The 26,754-nt window shown below is 41.3% G+C and overlaps 3 long non-coding RNA genes across 5 annotated transcripts; all 3 read left to right on the top strand.

The window, feature by feature from the left end:
• The first annotated feature begins 3,800 nt into the window (after positions 1-3,800).
• On the top strand, positions 3,801-7,252 carry LOC139433911 (uncharacterized). 3 transcript variants are annotated; one of them, XR_011643308.1, is made up of 5 exons: positions 3,801-4,099; positions 4,769-4,847; positions 4,941-5,056; positions 5,339-6,540; positions 6,904-7,252. It is a non-coding gene; the product is annotated as an uncharacterized lncRNA (long non-coding RNA). The 3 variants fall into 3 exon arrangements; XR_011643307.1 differs by having other exon boundaries at positions 4,944-5,056; positions 5,339-7,252; XR_011643306.1 differs by having other exon boundaries at positions 5,339-7,252.
• A 17,355-nt stretch (positions 7,253-24,607) lies between these two features.
• LOC117446424 (uncharacterized) lies at positions 24,608-25,548 on the top strand. Its single transcript, XR_004552137.2, has 4 exons — positions 24,608-24,714; positions 24,907-25,076; positions 25,167-25,265; positions 25,451-25,548. It is a non-coding gene; the product is annotated as an uncharacterized lncRNA (long non-coding RNA).
• Positions 25,549-25,635: 87 nt separating this feature from the next.
• On the top strand, positions 25,636-26,448 carry LOC117446422 (uncharacterized). The gene is made up of 4 exons (XR_004552136.2): positions 25,636-25,683; positions 25,772-25,949; positions 26,035-26,128; positions 26,320-26,448. It is a non-coding gene; the product is annotated as an uncharacterized lncRNA (long non-coding RNA).
• The last annotated feature ends 306 nt before the right edge of the window (positions 26,449-26,754 follow it).

Raw genomic sequence — 26,754 nt, 5'->3', positions numbered from 1 at the left:
TCTATTAATTTTGTCTTATTTATTGCGCTTTGGCAGCAGATTCCTGAGTAGCTTCAGATCTGAGTTGTCTTATTAGTAAGCCTAATTTATACTTTTGTAGCAACACTATTTGTATATAATGGCAAAGAAAGGGTTCAGAGTCTTTTCTTTTTGTCCTGTGTCATATGTGGCAGCACTGTTCAATGTTTCTTGAAAACATTACCCACTGTAGTGACGTGTGAATAAACTCCAACTCTATCAACAACACTGTTGTGTAACTTCAGTTAAATACTTGTATGTGTGTAGATTAGAAAGAGGTAAGATAAAGGATCTGCAGTATCTTATGAGGTATTAATCGTACAAAGGTCCGTTTTATACAAGTAGAAGTGTGTATTTACCTGGTAGTAGGCTGTCAGTAATGGCTACGCCTCTCTATTTGGACTGGTAGATCTCGGCAGACGGGCAACTTTAAAAGTAGCTCTGGGTTCAAAAAAGGTTGGGCACCCCTGCTCTAGAGTCAAGTCCAGAATGACCTGACTCTGGGTCAGTAGATATGGGGCCACGCCTCCTTTGCAGCAAAGCTGCATGTGTGCAGAAAGCTGCAGAGAAGCAGATTCCCAGCAAAATGCTGCCGTGATTAAACGCCATATCATGTTCAAAACCACATCAAGGATTACTTCTGAAACAGTATGGAGCTCAAATGCTTTTTCTCTCTCAGGTTTACCACAAGGTCCTTTTTGTATTTCCTGCTTCTTTACACATACGGGGTGTTTCTCAATGTCGAGGAGGCTTTCTTGGTAGCACATGTACCTCCGAGTGAGTTCCTTAAGAAGCGAGGCAAGAATACCTCCTAGCCTCGGAAAACGAAGAATGGAACAGGCTAGCAAGTGTGCAGGTGTGCGTCATATGAGAGGCCCCGCCTTACATTTGGGAAATTGGTCCATGCACAAAGCATTGTGGGGGTTTTTAAGACAGCGGAGTCTACACATGTGCAGCCTCGAAATTTCCCGCAACGAAGTACGCCGGCCTCGGTAGAATTCCAAGTATGCTGGAGATTGGAACATTCCTTCAGTGGCACTCGATGACGTAGTATCCTTGAAATAGTGGCTCGACATTGAGAATCACCCACTCTGTAGTACAGGTTAGCTCTGAGTGTTAGCGATGCTTGCTCATGTAAACACAGACCATATTACTTCCAAAACACGTCCAAAAGAGACCTGCACACTATGCAAACATATCTTGTTTTGTTTATTTCATTTTAGTAGTGCCAGTTCCAGTGGCGAGCCGTGACTTTTATACCTCCTAGGCCCTCTGACCCCCACCCCTTCCCTCGAAAAAAAGTTATTACGTCACAGCGTATACTTCAGCGGAATATGAAAACAACGGCCCGGGATGCAAATCGCATCAATGAAAGCGACCCTCTACCACACGAAACAACACCTGTAAATAACCCTGTAAATTGTGTTCTTTGAAATTGAAAAGGATATTGCATTGTGTTTGTTACTTTCGTTGCAGTTGTATGTCTTAAGTGTAATTTGGCATGCTTTTATTTTGAAGGCGAGTTTACGCTGTTGACAGGAAGTTGTTTAGATGGAAGATATGATTGGTCAATTGTACTTATTTGACATTACTCTCTCGTTCAGTTACTATAGCTGGCCCTCTGTGAATTTACAACAGGACCACCAATCAGCTTCTATCTTCACAGTAACTCGCAGAGACCTGACGAACTTATTTCATTTAACCCTTCACATTCAAACAGAAACTGAATAGGCAGATTCGAAGGATTTATTTCTTTGGAAATGTTGTTTTAAATACAATTAAATCAAGTTATTTTGGTAAAACTAATGAAAAATATAACTAAAAAGAAAATTCATTTTTTTTTTTTTAAATAATATTTTTTTATGTTTTTAAATATTATTTAAAAACATTATCAGACATATGGGATTAGTTTTGTATCATAAAGATAAAGCAACACTTTCTCAGAATAAAGCAAAACTATGAGTTTAAAAGAAAAAAAACAGAGTCAAGCAAAATAAAATACATTTAAAAAATAAAACTATAAGTTGCAAACAAATCATTTGTGTAATCATGTAAACTATAAGTATTTTTTCTTTGTTTTAACATAGGTTTGCAGTTCTTTTTTCTTCTTTCTCAACGATCAGACTTTTGCTCTCGCTGCAGCTCTTCTCGTTTGCCCTCCTTCACTTTTTGTTTGAGATTCTGACACAAACCTCCCAGGTGGGCGGGACTTTCAGGGGTGCGTCCCCATTGGCTACTCAGTTTTTGAGTGACAGCCCAGTCCTCCAGCGATTGTACAGTGCAGGCAGCTGCGGTGCGGTAGCTGAGCGTGGACAGAAGACCCCCAGAAGTAAGTATTTAAATAATTAAATACATATATACATAAATATATAAATATGCCTATGAAATAAATTCTGAAATAAATAAATGAGGTAATAAATATATATACATGTACATTTAAATACACATTTATTTATTTCAGGGGACTTTTATTTCATAATGACACTTTTTTTTTTTTTCAGGGGTTTAGCTCTGGTTCTTCCTGTTTCAGCCACAGCGGAGCCGCCGGCTCTAAACACCGAAAACCGGTTCTTAGCTGACCCCTCTTGGCTGCCCGGCAAGCACCAAGAACCACGCTCACGTCGGAAGGGGGCGAGATTAACCTGAGCCATAATAACAGTTTATGGCGAGTACGGAAAATGAAAGTTGTAACAAGCAGTAGCACTGAGCACAGTGACTAGAACGCAACCACACACTAATACAAAAATAACACACTTTAAAGTCAGGCAACACTAACCAGGCTTCGTGTGATTCTGTTTATTTGTACCTTACTTTGACCATCCGTTCACTGTCATTGATCATTGTGGAGAGAGGCAGACGTTTTGTTTTGTATTATAGCAGCTATCAGATGGAATCAATACATGGGCTGCACAGGTTGTGCTGTCGGACTATCACAAGTAGAATCATAATGAAAAGGTCAAATGTGCCTGTAGAAAAGGGCTTATGCCACAATAGGATAGCAACAAGTAGTCAAGATAGTCAGTTTAGCTTTGGTTGCTGTTGCATAACTGTGGTCAACTCAGCCGTCTCTCGCGTTCGCTTGGTCAAATCAGCAGCTATTCATTTTTGAGTGCGCAATGAATAGCGCCTTTACGGTTTCTGCTTTATTTGCAATACAAGTCACTTGTACCATAGTTCCCTGAAATAAATAAATGTGTCATTATGAAATACAAGTCCCCTGAAATAAATAAATGTGTATTTAAATGTACATGTATACATATTTATTGCCTCATTTATTTATTTCAGAATTTATTTCATAGGCATATATATATATATATATATTAGGGCTGTCAAGTTAATAACGCGCTAACGCAAAAAAAAATTAACGCCACTAATTATTTTAACGCGATTAACGCATGTGTATTTCTTGTCCTCGGCCGCCCCGTAGTTTCAGAGCCAACACACTCTCACTCCCTAAGCGTCCAATAGCGACGTTTGGTCAGTGTCCGTGGCGTCCAATTGTGACGCTCCTAGGCTCCTTCGGCGTCATAAAGGGACGCAAATAGCTTTAAACTGATTGCAATGTATTCCCATCTGCTCGGGATGTGACGCTCATGGAAGCACGGCATTCGTTTGTGTCGGCTGCCCTTAAAGGTAATGTGAGCGTCCATTCCCAGGAGTAAAGGATGGCAGAAGACACTACACTACCCAGAATCCCCAGCTATCGTTTGGACTACACCATGTGCTCTGTTTGACAAACCCCGTGATAGTCCTCAAGCTCTGTGATTGGAGAGTGTGCAAGGGTTAAGCCGATTCTCGAACAGCACTTGAAATGGGATGGAACCACGGCAGACTGTCCAAAACTGGATTTGAACAGGTCAACCGCGTCCACCGGTCTGGTTATGGGATGTTTTTGTGGCCAAAAAATGATCAAATGTTGCGTATATGGACAAAACAAGTGCGTCGTACGAGGCGGACGTTTGCTAGACCAGGTAACCCGGGGTCGATGAAACCGACGATGTGTGGGGCAGCACATCAAGAGATCGTGTTTCGAACAATCAACAATGCCCGCTAAGGAGAGAGAGTAAACGCTTTCTCGAAGGTTCGTTTTGCTTTCTTACAACGTTACGTTAACTCAACCTTACGTTTGCCATGAGGCTATGTTACTTCCCTTAAGAGCTAGCTGTCTTAGCTAACAACAGTTAGCAGCTAACGTTTTCTGCAGTTTGTGTTTCCACTGAAAAACGTGATGTAGTTATTTAAGGGTAAGTTAACTAAACGTTATCTTACAAGTAGAGAAAGTTAAGTTGTGTTTAAAATCGTCAATGTAATGCACGTTAAAGGTTTTGTGTTGAGCATGAAGTTAGCTTTACTGTAGCTCACCAAAGGTTAGCATGTTAAGCTGCACTTTCTGTGGCAGCTCGCTTAATACAAAGAGGGGTTTTGTGCTTCATTGTAAACTTTTCTTACAAATGTGTGTTAATCTACCTGAAATTGTAGGGACAGTTTTTTTCTACTCAACTATACAGACCATTGTTGAGGAGATGCAAAACATACTGTAAATGAGTTGGGTCTGACATATACTTTGAGTAATGTTACTTTGCTGCTAAAAAATGAAACATTATCAGATGAGGACATCACCAAAGTGTGTGAGTCTGTCAGGGGATTTGATCTGTTCTCTGCATGTCGTACAGGGCCTGTACACACTGCTCTGGTATGAATTAAAAATATAATTGTAAAATGTATGTCTCTCGCTCTTGTCATCATTCAGGCTTTGCATTTGAACTCCTATGACTGGTTGCGGACTTGAAGGGAACGACTCCATGGCCTTCCTGACATCCAGGAAAAAGGTGAGATTCTAATCCATTTCAATGCCAACAGCCAGTCATTGTTTTTAACTTTTTTAATATGATTTTTTGGTGAATTTCTGTTTTATTGGATAGTAGAGATCTACTGGAACCTAACACCAGAGAGAGAGAGAGAGATAGAGGGAGGAGATGATATGCAGCAAAAGGCCGAGCCGGATGGTTGCTGCTCCGTGTGGAGCGTGTTCGATCAGGTAAAGCACTTTGGTACCCAGTTATTTATGGTATTGAGTTTGAATTTAGCCTTTGGAAGGTCATTTCTGCATTGTAAAGACTGAAAAAACATTTATTTGTCTCAACATTCCTGTAATAATTAGTTTTTTTATTGTTGATATTGTTTTGTTCTTTATTTTTGTTGTGAGAATCACTTTGCAATTGTGTAAGTGCTATATACATAATTATACTAATATTATTGTTACTACCATCATTACCATTATTAAAAAAAAAATCTTTGTTTTCTTTATTTATCGCTGCAGAAAGGATCATGCCAGCCCACATCAAACACCTGATCAAGAACTTGTGAATCTTCAGGCAGAAAAAATGAAAACACCAGTTCAAAGTTCCAGTTTCCTGTACATGGAACCATGCCTGTCCTCTGTTCCACATGTCTTCAGTCAGTCCTGAGGCCTGTACTACGAAGCAGGATGTTCTCTTCGCGGCTAACTTCAGGGAAAACTCCGGCTTTCCGGTCCTACGAAGCTGGTTCTCTGTTTAGCGGGCTAGATCTCCATGGTAACTTATGCTGAACGGCTAAACTGCCCCGGAGCAGGTTAGGTTGCAGGCTAAGAGCTCAACTCAGTGAAAGCACTGCCTGCTGACCAATCAGAGCTCAGTGTGCAGAGTTTAAAGTGATCAAGTCACAGGAGAAAGGAAACACAGAAAGACGGCCGGCAAAAATCACCGACTGTGTGAACGTGAACATGAATAGAATATCACCTCCATCTTCAGAGCAATCTGACTATTATAACATTAGCGTTAACAAAGCTAACTTAAATATCTGCCACGACATCAGTACCCGGATCAGAGTAATATTAAGTACAGTCCGCGGCACATCACTTCATAATGTATCACATATCTCCTGATCTGAGTCACTGAGCCGTATCTGGCCGTGCAACACTCAGTGTCACAGACTGTATGCAGAAGTATTATTTTAAGCAACACATTAAGTTGAGGAAACACTCGAGTCAAATGTAATGAAAGTCAGATGGTGTGTTAGACGGGGCAGTGATATCATGAACCTGTTGATGTACGCATTCAAACACTTGTTCTGTTCCCAGCTGTATTCACCTTGCAGCTGCAGCTCTGTGGCTTTGATCCTGGTGTTTAAGTCATGGCTGTTTAAAGTTTAACTTCTTCATATTTGACTAGTATTAAAGTGCACTTTTCATTCAGGAAGTATGACGCTGCACTGTCAGTACGCTTCTCCATGTTTGTGATTGGTCGAATGCTCCAGATACCACCCCTTTCATGTGAACGCGCACATAACTAGATAGGACACGGCTGGCTTGAGCGATCCACTTGATAACCCGCGTCGTAGGACCGTTTAGCGAGAGCACGTATGTTTTGGATTAGGCCAACCGGCTAACTCAAACATATCCAGGTTAGGTTGAACCGGCTTCGTAGTACAGGCCTCTGGACCCTATGACTCGGACACTAGTTCTACCAAGGCTTATTAGAGGTAAGAGTGGTAGGAGAGGAGTGGAGTTATCTTTGTATTTAGGCTGCAAGTCGACAAAGGTGATCAGATGCTAATAATGATCCGATTCATTTGATATTGATTGTCTGCCAATACCGAATCCTGATCCGATTCTTCTATTTCCCAGATAACACAGCCGCACCGTGTACACTAGCTCTATTTGTTTTTGCCATTGTAATTCACCATAAGCAATTGTTGACTGTAACGTCTAGACTCTATGCCAACCAACTGTAATTTGTAATGTATTATACTTTAACGGTTCTGGCAACCACAGCAGCCCAAATGTTAACGTAAATATTAAGTTTTCTTTTTACAGTGTACTTATATCTGTACATTTCTTTTCAGTTTGCTTCAAGAAGTGGCTTCAACAGACAGAAGTGCAGGCCAGATTGGGAAAGGCTGCACGCTACACAACGGGAAACATTATAGACATGAACAAGGAAAAACAACAAACACTTTCTTTGTTGCCTTGTTCTTATCATACATAGTGTTACGGTTTTTGTTACCATTTAAATATTGAATTCTATGTATTACTTTTATTTTAAATCAAATGCACCGGTTTTAGATAATATATTTATTTTGATGTGTAGGTTGATTTGCAGGTTGGTTGTTATTTGTATAATTATTGTATTGTTACTGTGTATTTTATTATATTAACTAGCTATTTATTAAATTAAAATACTATTATTATGAACACTATACAATGTCTTTATTTTGTAGATACCAGAATACATGACACAATGAATCTTTGTAATATATTTATGTTCTCTTGTTTAAATAATCATACCAGTATTTAATGTATGCTGGTCACCTGGAATCCTGGTAAGCTCCCAGCAGGGTATATTTAATACTATTATTAAACATAAGCTGGTGATAGATGGATAAACCAGCCCTCCTGGCCAGCTGAAGTGTCCAAAACCCCTCTCCAGCCAACCATTCCAGCCTAATATATACTGGCTGGTCAATTTACAACAGCCTGACCAGCTATATGTATCTACACTGGTTATTTCAGCAGAGTCATTATTATTTATTTACTATTTTTTGAGAATCTCTATGAATTTTAGTCAAATGTATATACCAGTCTCTGTTCTGTTGCCTGAGCCAAGTTTGCCTGCTACATTACGATGTATTATTATTGATTTACTATTTATTGAGAATCTCTATGAATTAAAGTCAAATGTATACCAGTCTGTGTTCTGTTGCTGCATCGGATCTCCGCCAAATGAGTCTTGTCTGTCACTCGATTCTGTCTCCAGAGTCCGACATCAGCCACAGAGGTAGTGTATTATTCAACAGGTGTTCTACTCGTGACGTGCATGACGTCACTAACCGGCGAAAGCTGTTTTGTTCGGAGCGGTCGTGTAACATCGGAAGTGAGCATGGAAAGTTGTAATAAACCACGATTTATAAATACAGCGGGCATATTGTCATGAATGACATGATTTCCCATTAATAATAGTATATATATTATCGTAATAAGAACAGTATTGTCTTTCATTTCGTAAGCTCTTTAAGATAAGATATACTTTATTGATCCCAAGTTGGAACATTTGCGTTACATCAGCATGTGTAACAGTTAAATATGCAGTTGTGTTTATTTGAAAATCATTTAGTATAATCACACAAATTCTGTGTTTTATATTCAACAATTCTGTGTTCTTTATTTATTGATTGTTCAATACCTGACAAGGCCGGAGATGAAATATCTACATACATCTTATAAGAGTATAATACATTATGTATAATATCAGTTAAAATAAGTGCTTCAACATAGTTAACATTGCTGGAGGTATGCACAAATATTGATAGATGTCTTGTAATGCACTGTTGAGGAACCTGCGACCCAAGTTTTTCATTCAGTGCAGAACTACACCATAGTTGTGTAGGCCTATATGATATGTCAATAATCCTTAGAAAATCATGAAATCTTGAAAGGGATGTGCAAAATAGTCATTACATACAGTCTTTAATTAACTATTAGTAGAGAATAACGAGTAATGAATATACTTTATAGGGATCGTATTAATATCTAATAATAAAAATAATTAAATTCAATAACATGCTTTAACCACCAGGTGTCCCTTTATATCAGCTGTGCACCTTTATGGTGTAAATTCAGCCTATCTACCAATTGGATCAAATATAAAAGTGAGCCGAATTAGTGTTGATACTGCAAGGAGACGTATTGTGTGAAAAGAAATGTAAGATGTTGTTTAATGGCTGATATATTTATGATCCACGTCACGTTTTCAGTTCCTCATGTCTGTCTTCTCATCAGGGCTCTATAAATACAGAACTACGGCAGATATGTAATATGTAATGCAGCCGAACCGTGTATTACAATGCCGTTATGTGATGACTTTCAAAGAGAAAAGTAAGCACACTCGGAATAAAGTATTATTATTATTTTTTTTTTTAAATGTTTTCGGTCTGTTTCCGGTATTTGTTAATGACGATGTGCTGTGAGATGTGAGACTGGAATTGCACAGGGGGAAAATAACGTAGGCTATCTTTAGCTATGTTTAGGCTGTGGACCAACACTATACATTGACGGGGAAGGGGGTAGCAATAAAGATAACACCATTAAACAGTTACACAACATAACAGAAATAATATCGATAGCAGCGTCCCTAGCAACCACCTTGGTAACAATGAAAACGTCGCGATTTCCTGAAATAATCTTCGTAATAACTAGCAAACTAAAGATCATGTACATCCACTGCACACATAATCTGAAATAACAACTCATATTTCTCGCATCAAATGACATCAAAACGCATTTTAATGGCCAAACTAACTTTAAAATAGGCATTTTCCACCCAGAATAAAACGAAGTTCGGCCATGTTTTCTTTTTCTGCAGGGAGAAATTTGAAGATCATGTGACATAGACGCCAGCCATCGGAATGAATGGTGAAAAAAACGGGGTTTGTCAAACAGAGCACATGGTGTAGTCCAAACGATAGCTGGGGATTCTGAGTAGTGTAGTGTCTTCTGCCATCCTTTACTCAGAAAAAATATTTGTTTCTCCGAATCGAAGGGGAAAAATACAAAAGCATTGCACACAATTTAAACCAATCAATGTTGTGTAATTAACAAGGATAATCTGGTGTTTTTTAGTCAATGAGTAGTGCAGATATCTCTGTAAAATCAATCGACAGTAAGAGGAATACTTACTTCCGGGTGTACAATTCTCCGTTATCCAATGGGAATGGACGCTCACATTACCTTTAAGGGCAGCCGGCATAAACGAATGCCGTGCTTCCATGAGCGTCACATCCCGACGCAGATGGGAATACATTGCAATCAGTTGAAAGCTATTTGCGTCCCTTTATGACGCTGAAGGAGCCTAGGAGCGTCACAATTGGATGCCACGGACACTGACCAAACGTCGCTATTGGACGCTTAGGGAGTGAGAGTGTGTTGTCAGAGCACATCGAGTTTAAAATACCATCTACAAGCTGATGCTGACAGCCCCGCTCCTGCTGCCCGCTTGCAGCAGACCACACTTCCACGCTCACCGGCAGGCACCGACTGGCCATCGGGAGGACCGGGAGGGTGTGTGTGTGTGTGTGTGTGTGTGTGTGGCCCGAGCGAGCGAGAGAGAGACCTTACTTGCATTGTTGTTGTTAGCATCTGGTGCTAGCTAGCTGCGCTAACGGATATAAGGAGCTGTTTAAATGAAAACAGAGGAGCGCTCTATCCACACAACTGCGCCGAGCACTTGACTTTATGCAGGAAGCAGACAGCGGGACATTGTACGAAAAGTCAGCACAGTCAGTGCGCAACATGATTGCAGCGTCCATGCAGCTCCCGTTCGAGCATATGCCTTGAGTTGCACATAGCTCCAACGATCGATCCATCACACACACACACACACACACACACACACACACACACACACACACACACACACACACACACACACACACACACACACACACACACACACACACACACACACACACACACACACACACACACACACACACACACACACACACACACACACACAATTTGTATTGTATTATTGAATGAGAGAGGTTCCAGGTTGAATTGAGGCGAATATTTGTAATGTTCAGAGGTTGTTGTGTTATTGTTCAAATGATAATAAACGTTAGCATAAAGCATATTTGTCCACTCATATGTTGCTAAGAGTATTAAAAACTTGAAAAATATTCCTCTAAGGTACATTTAGAACAGATCAAAAATGTGCAATTAATTTGCGATTAATCACGATTAAATATGGACAATCATGCGATTATTTTAATCGACTGACAGCCCTAATATATATATATATATATATGTATTTAATTATTTATTTAATTTTGGCTTAAATGGCATTCCATACCAGAGTCTTATCCCGTTTCCCCACTTCCTCTGAGGGGACAGCAGGGAGGGGGGGCATGAAGAACGACCTGCACCAGCTTCATCCACGCTGGCGTTGCTGTTATCACTGGCTCAGTGTCATTTAATTTGACCAAATGTCTTTACATATACATTTAATAGATTTTATTATTATCCACATTCTTGTTTTATGTCCTTTCATTTAAAACATTCTTTGAGACTTCTTCTTCTGGTTCAAATTTCAATAAATGTAATTTGTATAATCACTCTTTTGTCTTTATTCTGAAAATGTTAGAGATTCCATTCAAATCTGTTGATTATTCATATCTCCCTCAGGAATAGTATGTAGTAAGTTTTTAATGCTAAATGTATATCATTTTCTCATAGGATATAGAATGAGACAACACAGTTGTTATCCATTGTGTATGAATGCTTCAGCTCTTCAGACCAACATAGTGAGATGTGAGCATGTGTTGGTATGCAGCCTAGGTCTGGTCTGTTTAATAAAGCAAATCTGCCACTTTCATATTGTAGAATTTGTTAAATTAAAGCAGTCTTTAATTGTCTGTATGAATTTGGGCCCCTCTAACATCCAGACATTATGCGGCTCAGAGAGGAAGATGGATCTCAGTGAGGTAATTCCCTGGTGCTACATTTTAATGAAACTCCTCCATCTACTGGCAGGAAGAATGGCTGCAATTGTATCACACATCCCCTCAGGTTGATTTGTTTTTTTATTTATTTATATATCATTTACTCATCTGAATATACTGTGTTTTTGATGGGAAAAAAATCTGGCTCAGTATTTGTGGTTTCCCTCCATCATTTTAATTTAATATTCACTGACAGAAATGTTCTCAAATATTAAAACTCCATGACAAAAAACCTTTTGAGTCTGTCATTTGGGATGAATGAAATTCTACCAAGGCCGGCGTCCTTCGTTGCGGGAAATTTCGAGGCTGCACATGTGTATCCTCCACGGTCTTAAAATCCCCACTGCTTTGCGCACGGCTTTGGGAACACTCAAATGCAACAAGTCCTCCAACTCATACGACCAAATATGCCGATTGTTCAGGCCCAATTATTATGACCAAATATGTCGTTTGTTCAAGCGCTTAATACGTCCTATAATTACGTTTTAAAGTGTTCGCCCTCTAGTGCTCCCATTGAATGCAAACGTTACAGATGGTCGTTTATTCACAAATAACCCTCTCTGTAAAATCCTAAATTGTAGGATAGTTTGGCCATTAAAACGCTTTTTGATAAGATTTCTAGCGAGAAGTGTATATTGTACTTTTAGAATCCACGTCCAGTCGATATGTAGGATCTATAGTTTGATAGATATTACGAAGATGATTTGAGGTATGTGGCAGCCTCCATGTAAAGTTACGGGTTGAAAACAGTATTTCCGGTCTAATGTAACATGAAGTACCGCGACCGCTGTTTGCACCATGTCAACAGAGATATCGTTGGTTGCAACCTGATCTCACCAGAATGCGTGACTCCACCACGACTCCTTACAACCCAGTCTCACGGCATTTCGTGTTCACCAACACGATTTTTAATCTATTGATTCGTGTTCACCAACACGATTTGCCCCTTTTTTTCGTGTTACACAGCACGATTTTTCTCGTGTTGCACAGCACGAATTTAAAAGCAATGTATTTCTACTGCCTGCAGCACGTCTTTTGTGTGGTTCATAAAAACATGTTCTTACTCAATATCAAGCGACAATTATTGCTTTTATTTTAAATCGTATAATTTCGGACTTTTGTTGCCGTCTGTGATGAAAATAAATGGGGCTCAGAGCCTCAGGATACTGAAATCTGTATTTTTTAAATCTTTTTTTCCTTCTAATTTGTTATTCTTTTCAGAATAACACACTGTTATTTACTCACCAATAACACACAATTGTCCTTGCTTTTATTTATTGGTTTAATTCAATAATCTCGGGCTTTTTTGGCGTCCGTCAGGAACTGAATTTCAAAATAAAAATAACCGGAAACAGATGTAGGCCTATAAGGGACAGTTCGAGCATCATCGATCCGTCGAACGCCCCCCCCCCAAAATGATCTATGGGGCGTCTCAATTGGGAACGTTTTCGTTTTTCCAACAATTAGAAGTTGCTAGTATTAAACACCAATTATTAAACAATTGAAATGAACCGATTAAACATCTCTCTGACACAGTTTAAACGCATTTCAAGTGGAAGAATTGTTCGTGTCTCCTCTTCGTGTCCCGGGAAGCCGGAAGCTGTATTATTTTCAAAAAATAGAAATAAAAAAATATTTTTTTTAACCATAACGGGTACTTTACACAACATTGATTCAAATGTATCCTTGTTTTAATCCTTGTTTTATTTATGTTAAATTGTTGTTGTCGGTTAATTTTCCATTTTATTTATTTTGGTTTAAGATATCATTAGTTTTTTTTATTATTATCATGCTAGATGTTTAAACTTTTCTGTATTTTATAAGGCAATATATACTTTTTTTCCCGTAGGCTACTTAGGTTATTAAAGAGTTATCGTGTCAAAATACAGGAAATGTGTTGAGCATATTTGTATAATAACAAAGTCATGTTTGAGTTCATGTGTATGACATCATCAGAATGTGCCTGAAACGTGGTGATGCTAATGAGCATGCGCAGTTACAATAAACGGCAGTACTCCAGGCCAAACTCTGAGCGATGTGGTCGTGTGTTTCTTCTGTCCGTTAGCATACTTACAAGCTACTTTGGTTGACTGCAAACGTGGAGACTTCTGCTGAATATAATGTCTCACGCAAAAGGTTATGGGCCCAGTCAAGGAGGCCAAAGGTGGTTTAAGTTGTTATTCGACGGTGACGAGAAAAACTTTGAGTTATGGGAGACGAGGTTTTTGGCGCACATGGAACTGCGTGGCCTCAGTGAAGTTATCCTGGAAGAGCCAGCGATAGACTACAACGACGAACAAGCACTTGAAGAAGACGCAACAAAGAATGCAGAGGCATATGCTGAATTAGTGCAGTGTCTATATAATAAGAGTTTATCACTCATAATGAGAGACGCGAAACGAGATGGAAGAAAAGCGTTGGCAATACTCCGAGAGCACTACGTCGTTGTTTACGACAAACCACGAGTCGTGAGCCTGTACTGTGAATTCTCTTCTCTCCACAAAGCAAGCAACGAGACTGTTACTGATTATATTATTCGAGCGGAGACTATATTCACGTCTTTGAGAAGGGCCGAAGAAAATATCAGTGACGGGTTGCAGATTGCCATGGTAGTGAAGGGGTTACCGGAGTCATTCAACCCGTTTGTCGTGCACGTCACTCAAACCAACGACCGTCTAACGTTCGGTGAGTTCAAAACTAAACTGCGGAGCTATGAGAGCACTGACAAATATAGGACGAGTGACATGAAAACGGACGAGGACGGCGTTATGAGGACTAGCGGGGCGAGGACACGAGGACGTGGAAGAGGGAAGAAAATGGACTTAGCCGACACTGAATGCTACGCATGCGGGAAAATGGGGCATATGGCTAGGACATGCCCTAACGAGATCCAAGCGAGGCGAGAGGAGCGACGGTGGGACACGCCACACCGAGGAAGGGGCCGAGGCAGAGGGCTGGGCCGTGATCAGGTGAAGAAGGCAGACGGAGACACGGAGGATGATACCGGTGCATCATTCTTTTTCAAAATAAGTGACTGTCAAAATCAAGTAGGAAATAAGAGAGGTCTTATGGTCGACTGTGGTGCCACGACACACATGATTAATGACCCGGCAAAGTTTAAGACAATCGATAAGAGCTTTAGACCCGAGGAACATGTGATAGAGCTGGCAGATGGAACGAAAACGACCGGGATGGCGAAGATGAGAGGAGAAGCCGAAGTTGTTCTGCTCGACAGCGAGGGACGGCAAGTGAAAACGAGGCTCAAATGAGCGCTTTACATCCCATCTTTTCCACAAGACATTTTCTCCGTGAAAGCAGCGACAGCCAGCGGAGCTGAGGTCCGCTTCAAAGACGGTGATGATTGGCTGATTCATCAAAATGGTACTAAGTTTAAAATGGATGTGTATGGTAGGCTATATTACCTTAGCACAGTAGAGGATGAAAATACTGATGATGTTTGTAATGGTTGTCATGACATCCAGACATGGCATAGAATACTTGGTCATTGTAATTTTGAGGATGTGTCTAAACTTGAGAAAGTGGTTAAAGGAATGTCGATCAAAGGGAAACATGACATTTCTAACCATAACTGTGAAACATGTACGCAGGGAAAATTTACTCAAAGCAGAAACAGGCAGGCAGACGCAAAAGCTAAGACGGCACTAGAGCTAGTACATACAGACCTATGCGGTCCAATAGAACCAGCAGATAAAGACGGGTACAGATATGCAATAGCATTTACTGATGATTATAGTGGGATGATTTTTCCCTACTTTATCAAAGCAAAGAGTGATACAGCAAAAGCTACTGAAAAATTCATAGCGGATACTGCTCCATATGGACACATTAAGTGCATAAGATCTGACAACGGTACTGAATTCACTGGGCATGAGTTTCAAACTTTACTTAGGACGAAAGGGATAAGGCACGAGACAAGTGCCCCATACTCACCTCACCAGAACGGTACTGCTGAGAGAGGTTGGAGGACCTTATTTGAGATGTCACGATGCATGCTATTGGAGAGTAAACTCCCAAAGCAGTTATGGACATATGCTGTACAGACAGCAGCACAGATACGTAACAGGTGTTACTGTAAGCGCCTAGAGCAGACACCATACCGTGTTTTTACTGGCAAAACACCCAACTTGTCCAACATGAAAATATTTGGCTCAGAATCAGTGGCGTAGCGGAGGCCCCCGCACCCCCCGCGGTGCGGGGGAGCCCCGGAGCTTAGGGGGCCCCGCCCCCACTGTAGGCTATCCTCTTAGATTTCGTAACGCGGGAACAGGGCGCAGAGGGCGGGGCCCCCCCTCCCTGCTATGTTGCTACGTCATGTGTACGCTGCCTGTAGTAGTACAACAGTGTATCATTATAATTATTTGCTCACCTGCGATAGCCGTGCCCCGACAGTGACAGCAGCTCCCACCCACCCCAGGGACACGTTGGCCAGTGACAACTCTGTGACTGAATACCCTACTGATAGGGGGAAATTCCCTGTAGATTTAGAAGACGATGATGTTAAACGGTACATTCTGAATAACGGGCCATGCAAGCCTGAAGGGCCATTCAAAAGGGATGGGAAGGGAAGGTGCTTTTCAAAAGAGTTCTATAACAAAACATCCAAAATTGGATGTAGAATTCCGCGCAAGTGGCTGTGTTACTCGCCATCTATGGACCGGGTGTACTGTGAGCAGTGCTGGCTGTTCGGTGACAGACCGTCTGCCCATCACCTCCACCATGCGTGGAGAATAGGAATAAATGATTGGCAGGGTCTCTCTAAAAAGATTAAGGAACACGAATTCTCTCGCTCTCATTTGGCAGCATGTGTCGTGTATGATACGTGGAAAAATAATCTGACCATTGACGCGCAAATATCATCTGAGTTTAAGAGAGAGGTGGGGTTTTGGACCGAGGTCCTAACCAGAATAACTGATGTTACACTAACACTGGCCTCTCGCAACTCTGCTTTCCGGGGTCACAGAGACAAAACAGGTGATATAGATAATGGTAATTTCTTATCTACCATAGAACTTATGGCGCGTTATGATCCAGTTCTGCAAAGGCTTATTGAAAGCAAAAAGAAGGTGCACTACCTAAGTCCTCAAACTCAAAACGAAATAATTTCATTGCTATCGAAAAAAGTGCAGGACACAATCATTACAGACATACAGAATGCAGAATTCTATTCGATTATAATGGATACTACCCAGGACATTTCAAAAGTAGACCAACTGAGTCAAGTGTTCAGATATGTTACTATAGCAAATGATGAAAATGGAAACCCTACGGAGGTGAAAATAAACGAAAGTTTTTTGGGCTTCCATGCAGTCACAGACCAAACTGCTGCAGGTCTAGAGAGAGAAATTCTCGAATCGATGGAGAGAAAGGGGATACTACTTGGGAAGTGCCGCGGACAAGGATATGACGGGGCTAGCAATATGAGTGGCGTCTACTCCGGTGTACAAAAACGCATAAGGGATAAAGAGCCCAACGCAGTGTACATTCATTGTGCTGCGCACAATTTAAACCTTGTCCTCAATGACGCATGCCAACATATACCTGAGATAAAAGACTTCTACGACACTGTTGAAAGGCTATATGTATTCTTTAGTGGAAGCATCAAACGATGGGAGCTTTTGGAAACACACCTCTCAGTGCCCAAGGCTGGCCAGCCTACACTGAAGAGACTATGCCCGACACGATGGGCATCAAGACAAGACGCCGTCCAATCATTGCGGTTCCGTTATGCTGACATAATGCAAGCGCTAACTAAGATAGACTTGCTCTCCAAAAAAAGCGAGGAACGTGCCGAGGCGACTGGCTTGAAAAAGGCCATGGAGAGCTTTGAGTTTGTTGTAATGACTGTAATACAGGGCAAGGTCCTTGAAACAGTCAACATTGTGTCCCAAGCTCTTCAGCGCAAAGACGTGGACCTCTTACAGGCGACAGCAATGCTTGGTAACGCAACCGATACACTTGCCCAACTCCGAGGAGAGTTTGATGGCTTAAAAGCGCACGCGCAAGACCTGGCATCCTCATGGGGTGTCCAGTCTCTTCAAAGACAGACGCGCAAGGCGCACAAAGAGGCACTTTTCAGAGCTTTGCGAGGACCAGCGGCTCCAAGACCCAGGGGAGCATTTTAGAGTGGCGGTATTTTACGCAAATATCGATATTGTCGTTGCGCAACTCAAAAATCGATTTGTTGGAATGAGCGAAGTTGCACAGCGATTTTCTTTTCTGCTTCCCCGCGAACTTTTGCGCGCAACAGACAAGGATCTGTCTGAGTCTGCAAGTGTTTATCAGGCCAGTATAAAGACGACCTGTCAGCCGAGTTTCCTTTCCAGATCCTGTCCCTCCGTAATGCTCTTAGGCCTACTATAAAGAAAATTGAGCGTGGAACAATCAAAGACCTGGCACAAACCCTGCTCATTGAAAATCAGTCCATTTTACCAAGTATCCCCGATGTTGCCACAGCACTGAAATTGTTTTTAACTATACCCGTGACTGTTGCCAGTGCTGAGAGATCTTTCTCAAAACTTAAATTAATAAAGACATATTTGAGGAGCACAATGTCGCAAGAGAGACTGTCTGGGTTAGCAGTCCTTAGTATTGAGAGCCGACGCGCGCGCAGTATAGATTTAAAGACTGTTATACAGGACTTTGCGCAGAAGAATGCCAGGAGACGCGCTCGTATAAAATAATAGGCCTACAAAGCAGCTCCTGATTGCATCCTCTATGTAGCCTATAGGATGTGTTTTATTTGTTTGTTTTTTGTAGGCTACTTTTCTTTTATACAGAATGTTATATATATGTGAACCGTTCCGTTGTGTGAACTCCAATGATGATAGGCTATAACGTTCTACAATATACCTTCATGTTACAAAAAATACACAGCCACTTGTTTGTATTTGTCAATGATGTTTAAATCAGATGTATATTATTATACAGTTCCTACTGACCTTACTGTTTAAATCAGATGTATATTATACAGAAATGTCCTACTGACCTATAGGCCTATACTGTTTACAAAAGATGCCTGAAAAAATAAACATTTAAAAAGGTGGCCACGATGTCTATCCCATGTCACTCTATTATTGATTTAGGGGAGGGGGCGGGGCCCATGGTCCGACCTGCGGGGGAGCCCCGCAATATTGCGCAACGCCACTGCTCAGAATGCTACGGGTATAAACAGGATAAGAAGAAGCTAGATTCTAGATGTGCAAAGGGTATTTTTGTAGGATACGACAAATATAGCCCAGCATTCCAAGTATTTTATCCTGAGACAGGGAAAGTCCTGAAACATAGGCTGGTAAAATGTATCACAAAGAGTAGTGCAGATAGTCAGACTCAGACAAATCATAATATGGATTTTGACCCTTATGGAGAAACTATTCCCACAACACCAGCCGGGACAAAAATGGTGAACCAGAATCAGAGAGAGCCTAATGTGGGTGTACAGTCCTATAGTGAGGAGAATATTGAGGCGAGTCAGATCCAGACAGATGGTACTCAAAGAGAACAGGGAGAGAGTGCACGACGCTATCCCACTAGACAAAGAAACGCTCCAGAATATTTAATGGAGTATCAGTGTAAGGCTGATTGTAAAGATGAAGGTGAAAATGTAGATTATTTCTACAGGGTTGCTTGTGACGTACCCAAAACATACATGCAGGCTGTAGGCTCTAGGAAATCAAAAATGTGGACTGATGCAATGAAAGAGGAGATAAACTCCTTAACAGAGAATGAGACCTTCAGTCTGACCACACTGCCAAAGGGAAAGCAAGCAGTGTGAGGTCGTTGGGTATATGCAGTAAAGGAAAGCCCAGATGGATCTGAGATGTTTAAAGCCAGATATGTAGCTAAAGGCTATAGTCAAGTAGAGGGAATTGATTACAAGGAAACTTTTTCACCGACAGCAAATATGACTTCTGTACGTACATTGATGCAGACGGCTATACAGGAGGATCTTATCCTACACCAAATGGATGTGAAGACAGCTTATCTCCATGCACCAATAGACTGCGAGTTATATATGGAACAGCCCGAAGGTTTTGAGGCAGAATCCAAAACAGGGGAACACTTAGTGTGCAAACTTAACAAGTCATTGTATGGTTTAAAGCAATCCGGGCGAAACTGGAACAAGTTACTGCAGATCATCTTACAGAGAATGGGTTTGTGCAAAATGACGCTGATCATTGTGTCTACAGAAAAGAGTCTGAGAAAGAAAGAGTTATTCTGCTGATATGGGTAGATGACCTACTTATAGCGGCCAATAACAACGGCTCACTCAGTGATGTCAAAGAGATGTTGAAGAGGAAGTTTAAAATGAAAGATTTGGGTGAACTTAAACACTTCCTAGGTATCGACTTTACACAGAGTGAGGGGGAGATCAAAATGAGCCAAAAGAGACACATAGAAAAGATGCTAGAGAGGTTTGGCATGTCAGAGTGCAAACCAAGGTCAACTCCATGCGAGCAAAAGTTACATTTTGACACTGAGGGTAGGGGTGGGCGATATGACGATATATATCGTCGTGACGATATTAGGTCTCCACGATATGCTTTTTCAGAGATATCGTCCTATCGTGATAAAAAAAAAAATAATAATTGCGGGAGGGGAAGAGGCTCTCCGTGCGCGGCGCAGGGGGCTATGAGCCTCTTCCCCTCCCGCTCCCCCAGCCTCACCTACTGATTTCAATTTCACCATATATCAAGCCCGTTCGATTTCACAATGTCAGCGCACCTCTGCTTTCGTTCAGTCCGAGTTGTTTGACACGCTCCCAAAGTCCCCGCCCCCTTTCTTTGCAGCGAGGGAAAATACACTGTTGGCAGTCTGCACACACAGCAATAATGGACGGACAGTCAGATTCTGATGTAGAAGAATTAGATTTAGTCCCCAAAAAGAACTCTACGTCTGTGGTATGGAAATATTTTGGATATAACACAACAGACACGGAGCAAACGAATGTAATTTGCAAAATGTGCAAAAAAGGAAATTTCAAAGCGACAGATGGCAACACGTCAGGCTTACGAGACCACCTCAAACGCAAGCACCAGAAAGAGCATGCAGAGACTGAGTGCAAGGTCCCCCGCGTGTGAATGCACAATCTACCGCAGCGACTGCACCAAAACAAACTACCATAGGGCAGGCATTTCATAAAGGGGCTCCTTATGAAAAGACTAGCAAACGGTGGAAAGACATAACTGACGCGGTGGCGTTTTATGTTTTTCCCTTCAGTTATGCTAAAGTCTTTTATTACACTTCAAGTCTACTCTAAAGTTTACATTTTAATTGTTTGGCACTGACTTTTCCTCATTGATGTTTTATGTTTTACTTAGTTATGTTTTACCCTCCTTTTCATGTTTATTGATGTTCACTGCTCACTTGTTCATTCAGGGATTCATTTCTGAAATAAAACCAGCTTGAAATGCTATTCTGGTCTGTTACTCCTTTTTGTTTTAGTTTCTGTTACCTTGTAGGTGCTTGTACTGTTAAGTAACTTGAAAAATAACCATAATAAGCGACATGAAAAAATATCGTGATATATATCGTCTATCGTGATACTGCTTGAAAATATCGTGATAACATATTTTTCAATATCGCCCACCCCTAACTGAGGGTGAAGTTATGGATTCAACAGGATACAGAGAGATAGTAGGTAGCTTGATATACATTATGACATGTACTAGACCTGATCTGAGCTGGATTGTGAGTAAACTATCACAACACCTAGCAGAACCAAAACAACAACATTGGGCTGCAGCAAAACAGCTGTTGAGGTATCTAAAGGGTGCAATAGACCAAGAGCTACATTACAAGAGAAGTGAGGAAAGCCTAAAGCTTGAGGGATACAGTGATGCTGATTGGGCAGCCGATCAAAATGATAGGAGAAGCACAACTGGATATTGTTTCAGCTTAACTGAAAATGGTCCAGTTATATCCTGGAAAAGCAGGAAGCAGCCAACAGTGGCGCTATCGACCTGTGAGGCCGAGTACATGGCATTAGCGGCTACTACTCAAGAGAGCATGTACCTTGTACAGCTATTAAAAGGGGTAGACCGTAATAGCCCACATGTACCAGTGAAGATACATGAGGACAACCAGGGAGCAATAGCTCTATCCAAAAACCCTGTATCCAGACAGAGAAGCAAGCATGTAGACATCAAATACCATTTTGTACGATCTGCACATGCTGAGGGGAAGATATCTATTACATATTGTCCTACTGCAGATATGGTAGCTGATGTCCTAACCAAGCCGTTGACAAAGGCACAATTTGACAAGTTCAAAGGGTATTTGTTTGGAGAGTAATGTAAATTGCAGGTATACAAATTGAACACTGCTAGAGAAGCTTTTGTTTTGTTTATTTGGATTCTGTGTACCACTGTAGAGAGTTATCAACATGTCTTTGAGTGGGAGTGTTGAGCATATTTGTCTAATAACAAAGTCATGTTTGAGTTCATGTGTATGACATCATCAGAATGTGCCTGAAACGTGGTGATGCTAATGAGCATGCGCAGTTACAATAAACGGCAGTACTCCAGGCCAAACTCTGAGCGATGTGGTCGTGTGTTTCTTCTGTCCGTTAGCATACTTACAAGCTACTTTGGTTGACTGCAAACGTGGAGACTTCTGCTGAATATAATGTCTCACGCAACAAAATGTATTAATATTTTATTGTATAATCGGTACAGGAAATTACATAATTCAGAGAACCACCTATTGGCCAAAGACCGCTGCCACCGGCATTGCAATCCATCCTCTGACAAAGTAAGTTGTGTCACTAAAGTCTGATGCATGTTTTGCTTAGATTTAATAATTGGGGATTTTTTTAAGCCTTCACTCGCATGGTTCATCATACATAATGAACTGTTCTAAGTCTGAGAAATGCCTTCGCCATAATCAGCAAAGCAACATTAATGTGAAATAATTCTTGCGGGCGGCTAGCTAGCTAGCTCACGTTCAACATAAGCTTAAACTAGTTTAGCTACATTTATATCAGCTCATAAGTGGTGTGTGAAAAATATGTGTCTTGATTACGGCTGCATACGTCGGTGTTAAAGTGTGAGTTATACGTTATCTTAATCGCTTTTGTTTTACACATGACAGTACTAACGCTGGTCGACATTTTAATATATGTTTGGGGGGAGGGGCATAGTCCATGTGCTTGTTACGCGTATGAAACAGGAAACACGTAAATGAACTCAGTCTGTCTAAACTAGTTAAACCGTCACAATGTGCATTTAAAAAAAGCTAGTTTCACTACATAATTCACTTGTTATGTTCTCTCCTGCAGCTCCTGTACCCACACCACAAACCCATACACTGATCTACACCATCATAAAACCAACGGCACTTTTAAGAGCCAAACTCAACCTATCTCTCTGTCTATCTATCTAGCTTTCTTATAGTTATTGTCTCTATCTTTTTCTATCATTCATTATCTATTTCTTCATCTATCCATCTCAATCTTACAATCTGTCTCACTATCTCTGTCTGTCTCATACAGCAGCTGTTTGTTTGCATATCTCTTGTGTCTGTCTGGCTGTCTGGCTGTCTGGCTGGCTGGCTGTCTGTCTGTCTGTCCGTCTGTCTGTCTGGCTGGCTGGCTGGCTGGCTGGCTGGCTGGCTGGCTGTCTGTCTGTCTGTCTGTCTGGCTGGCTGGCTGTCTGGCTGGCTGGCTGGCTGGCTGGCTGGCTGGCTGGCTGGCTGGCTGGCTGGCTGTCTGTCTGTCTGGCTGGCTGGCTGTCTGGCTGGCTGGCTGGCTGGCTGGCTGGCTGGCTGGCTGGCTGGCTGGCTGGCTGGCTGGCTGTCTGGCTGGCTGTCTGGCTGGCTGGCTGGCTGGCTGGCTGGCTGTGTTGCAATGGCAACAAAACACAACCCAGACCCCAATAATCCCACATCCAAAAAAGGGAAACGCATGGCTCTTGAGCTGAAGCATGAACACATGCTAGCTGAAGCTAAGGTTGGTGTTTTAACCCATATGACCTCATTCATTTCCTACTTGAATGTGGCACTATCTGTTATCCAAACAATGCTGAACAGGCCAAGAGTAACTGGATGTTGGATCTTTGCAAAACGGTTCATCATTACAACATGGGGGGCAGAGGCTTACTAAATAAAGCTTGTTCAACTTGTTTTACTTCATTAGTTGGATATGGTAGGAAAAACTTGAAGCAAAAATGTTCTTCAAGAGAATGAATGTCCTTTTTATTTGTCCACTGTCATATGGTATCAGTTTATCAGCAACATCAACCTTACATGAGTTGTTACTTGGTCACAGAAAGCAGCGGAGGAGAGGAAACGGGCACGCTCTGTAGGAGACACTTTACAGTCCCCTAAAAGGGGCTGTGTAGAACGTGGCAAGCCGAGAGGGAGGCGTGGAGGGCGACGCCAAGGCTCAGCTACAGGTTGAAATCACAATTATTTTACATTTTTATGAATTTACTAAATAAATGGTTGGAAAATTGAATGAAAACACAGTAATTGCTTGTTGAGGGTCTACAATAATTCAAATATATAAACGCATAGTGACACTACAGTCGGAGACATTCCCACTGTGGTGTCATAAGAACTATGCTTTATTTAATTTCACAAGCTTTTAAACAATAGGTAGATAATACAAATCATCAGTTATCTGCTGTTAACCCTCTGTGGGATGTTTTACAGTCACATCCCCCCCGACTGAGGGCTTCCAGTCTTCCCGTGTGGAGGTTCTGCAACTGAACCTTCAGCACAACACGAATTTGGTAAATCACAAAAATGGCTTTAAGTTTAAAACTAAAATAAATTGTGTTCGTGAGAGAAAATAACCTTATACACAACTGACAGTTCAGGACTCGGACGAGGAATGTAATTCAGTAAAGATATTGGCCAGTTCCATACTGAGCAAAGAAATGATCCTTGATTTTTAGTGTTCATCTTAAATATAGTCATTTACAGTTACATTTTCCCATTCTGTTCACAGAAAAGAATATGGAGAGACTCTCTGACAGTCTTTCCTCATGTCCTCCTCCTGAGCCTCAAAGCTCTGCCTCATCCTGGCCTTTTCGGCAGCAGGAAGCCTCAGAGCGCTGGAGAGAAGCAAGACCACACCACCTACAATGCCTTCTAGAGAAAGAGGCTGTTGGTCATCCCCTGTGTGGCCTCTGTTATTAGGTGAGATAACATTTACCTTTATTTAAATTACTTTACCTAATTGTAATTGTTCAGTATTAATGCTCAGTGCACTGCTATTTCAGCTAACATGCATGACTTTTGGGATGATAGAAAACTGGATACCTAGAGAAGACCCACATGAAAATGAAAGTAATTCTAGGATATTAGAATAATTTTGTATTTCCTCCCAAGGTGTAGAGAGTGTCTCCCCGAGGAGTGGTTCTGTGGAGACTGTGATGTACTTCATCACAAGAAACAGCCACTCCACAACCGGGACAATTTAATAAATGGGTTTTTTAAACCAATTAGTCCAACAACATGTGTTGTTAGAGTGGAAGGTGGATATGAGACCCATGACCAAGGTATGCTCTCTCAAACATGCATTTTGATGTGCACATGTCTCTTCGGCCAGAATATCATGGTAATTAGTGCTATTCTTTTTTTTTTGACAGCTTGCATATTGCCAACTGTGAAGGCACCCAACTGCTCCTGTAAAGGCAAACACTTCCCTGTGGTACCAGGCAAACCAGTGATTTTAATTACCATCAATGGTAAACAAATATATATATATATTTGGATTTCTATTGAATTGTTGTTATATGTTTACTGTTGTGGGCTGAGGCATTGTGCTTCCAATTGGAGTAAAACCTTCATGTAATATCTGTTAATCTTTGACTATTTGTAGATGGAACTATTGTAAAGTGTGTCTTAATTATGTTTATTTACTTGTTCCAAGGGCGTTATGACTTGCATCTGCCACTATATGTCTGTCAAACTTGCCAGCAGCAGTGGACCCCCGACTTGAAAGTCCTCCTTAAAAGTGGATACTGGCCAGCTTCGGTCAGTATTTCCACACTTTACACCTTGGACCTCCTGAGCTCCTTTGAAGAGCTCAAGGTCATCTATCCAGGATTCTCCAGACAGGCCTTTGCAAAGCTGCTGGAGCATCGCACAAAGTGTGGAGGAAGAGTAAGTGTAAATATTCTTTACCATATTATACATTATAACATTTCCGTAAATAGACAAAATCACAGCAATATATGTAATTATCTTCCAGTCTGGACCTGTCAACGGAGATGCACTGCAGCGCAGCTTTCTGGAGTTCTCCTATGCCTCGTATGAGGAAGACCAGCTCTGCTGTGGTGCTCCTTTCTCTGCCCTGCCTGCACGACGGAGATGTTGGCTGTTTCTGCCGATGGAAACAGGAAGCTATATCGCTTTCGGCGAAGTGGAAGGTGCTATTTTTACATTGTTGTTATTTAACTTTTTTGATTACTGTTTATATTTCATGAATATATTTGCTAATCTTTTTGTTCTCAGTTCTGATGGCAGCGCCTTTTTTAATGGGCTCTTTGTAGCAGAAGACAGCGCGGTGGCTGCATTTGTCGACAAAATACAGAGATCACTGAAAAATGCAAGTTTTTATTCATAATTTTACCTTATAGGTATATCACAAACATAGCCATGTATATCCGACCCTGACTTTCTTCAAATTCAGCTACTTCTCCTTACCATCTACTCCAAAATCAGATAATTAGAACAAATGGTGTAGATCGTGATTCCATTGCTTTTAACTGATTTGTCATGATGTAATGCGTGTCTTAGACCCAGGGAAGAGGCACATGTGGGGACTCCCAGTGGACAGCAGCGAGGGAGACGTCAAGGAGGGCTTCTAAGCTGGATGAAGAAGGGATGGAGGTGGCTGTATGTCGCCATGGGTTTCTTTTGAAGGCCTTAAATATGTACAGGGGGGAGATATTCGCCTACCCCCTGTATCTTCAAAAGCAACTCATGCCAGCCAAAGCCAAGTTCTTCGCTATGGATGTGGCTTCCAAGTACTGGCCGTACATGGAGAAAGCTGCAAGTGTCCATCCTGCTCTCCAGGAGCTGACCACCATGAAGCCATTCCTCAGCGTAATGCATGCTCGAGCCCATGCTACCAAATGCGAGGTATGTGAAATATTTTTGTATCCCGTACATTTATATTTTTTATATTTATAATACTGAAGTAGTAAATATCTAAGCTATACTGTTTAGTAT

The sequence above is a fragment of the Pseudochaenichthys georgianus genome, chromosome 5 (assembly GCF_902827115.2).
Source record: "Pseudochaenichthys georgianus chromosome 5, fPseGeo1.2, whole genome shotgun sequence".
NCBI lineage: Eukaryota > Metazoa > Chordata > Actinopteri > Perciformes > Channichthyidae > Pseudochaenichthys > Pseudochaenichthys georgianus.
Note: the sequence above shows the minus strand (reverse complement) of the source record. Positions and strands in the feature narration are given on the sequence as shown.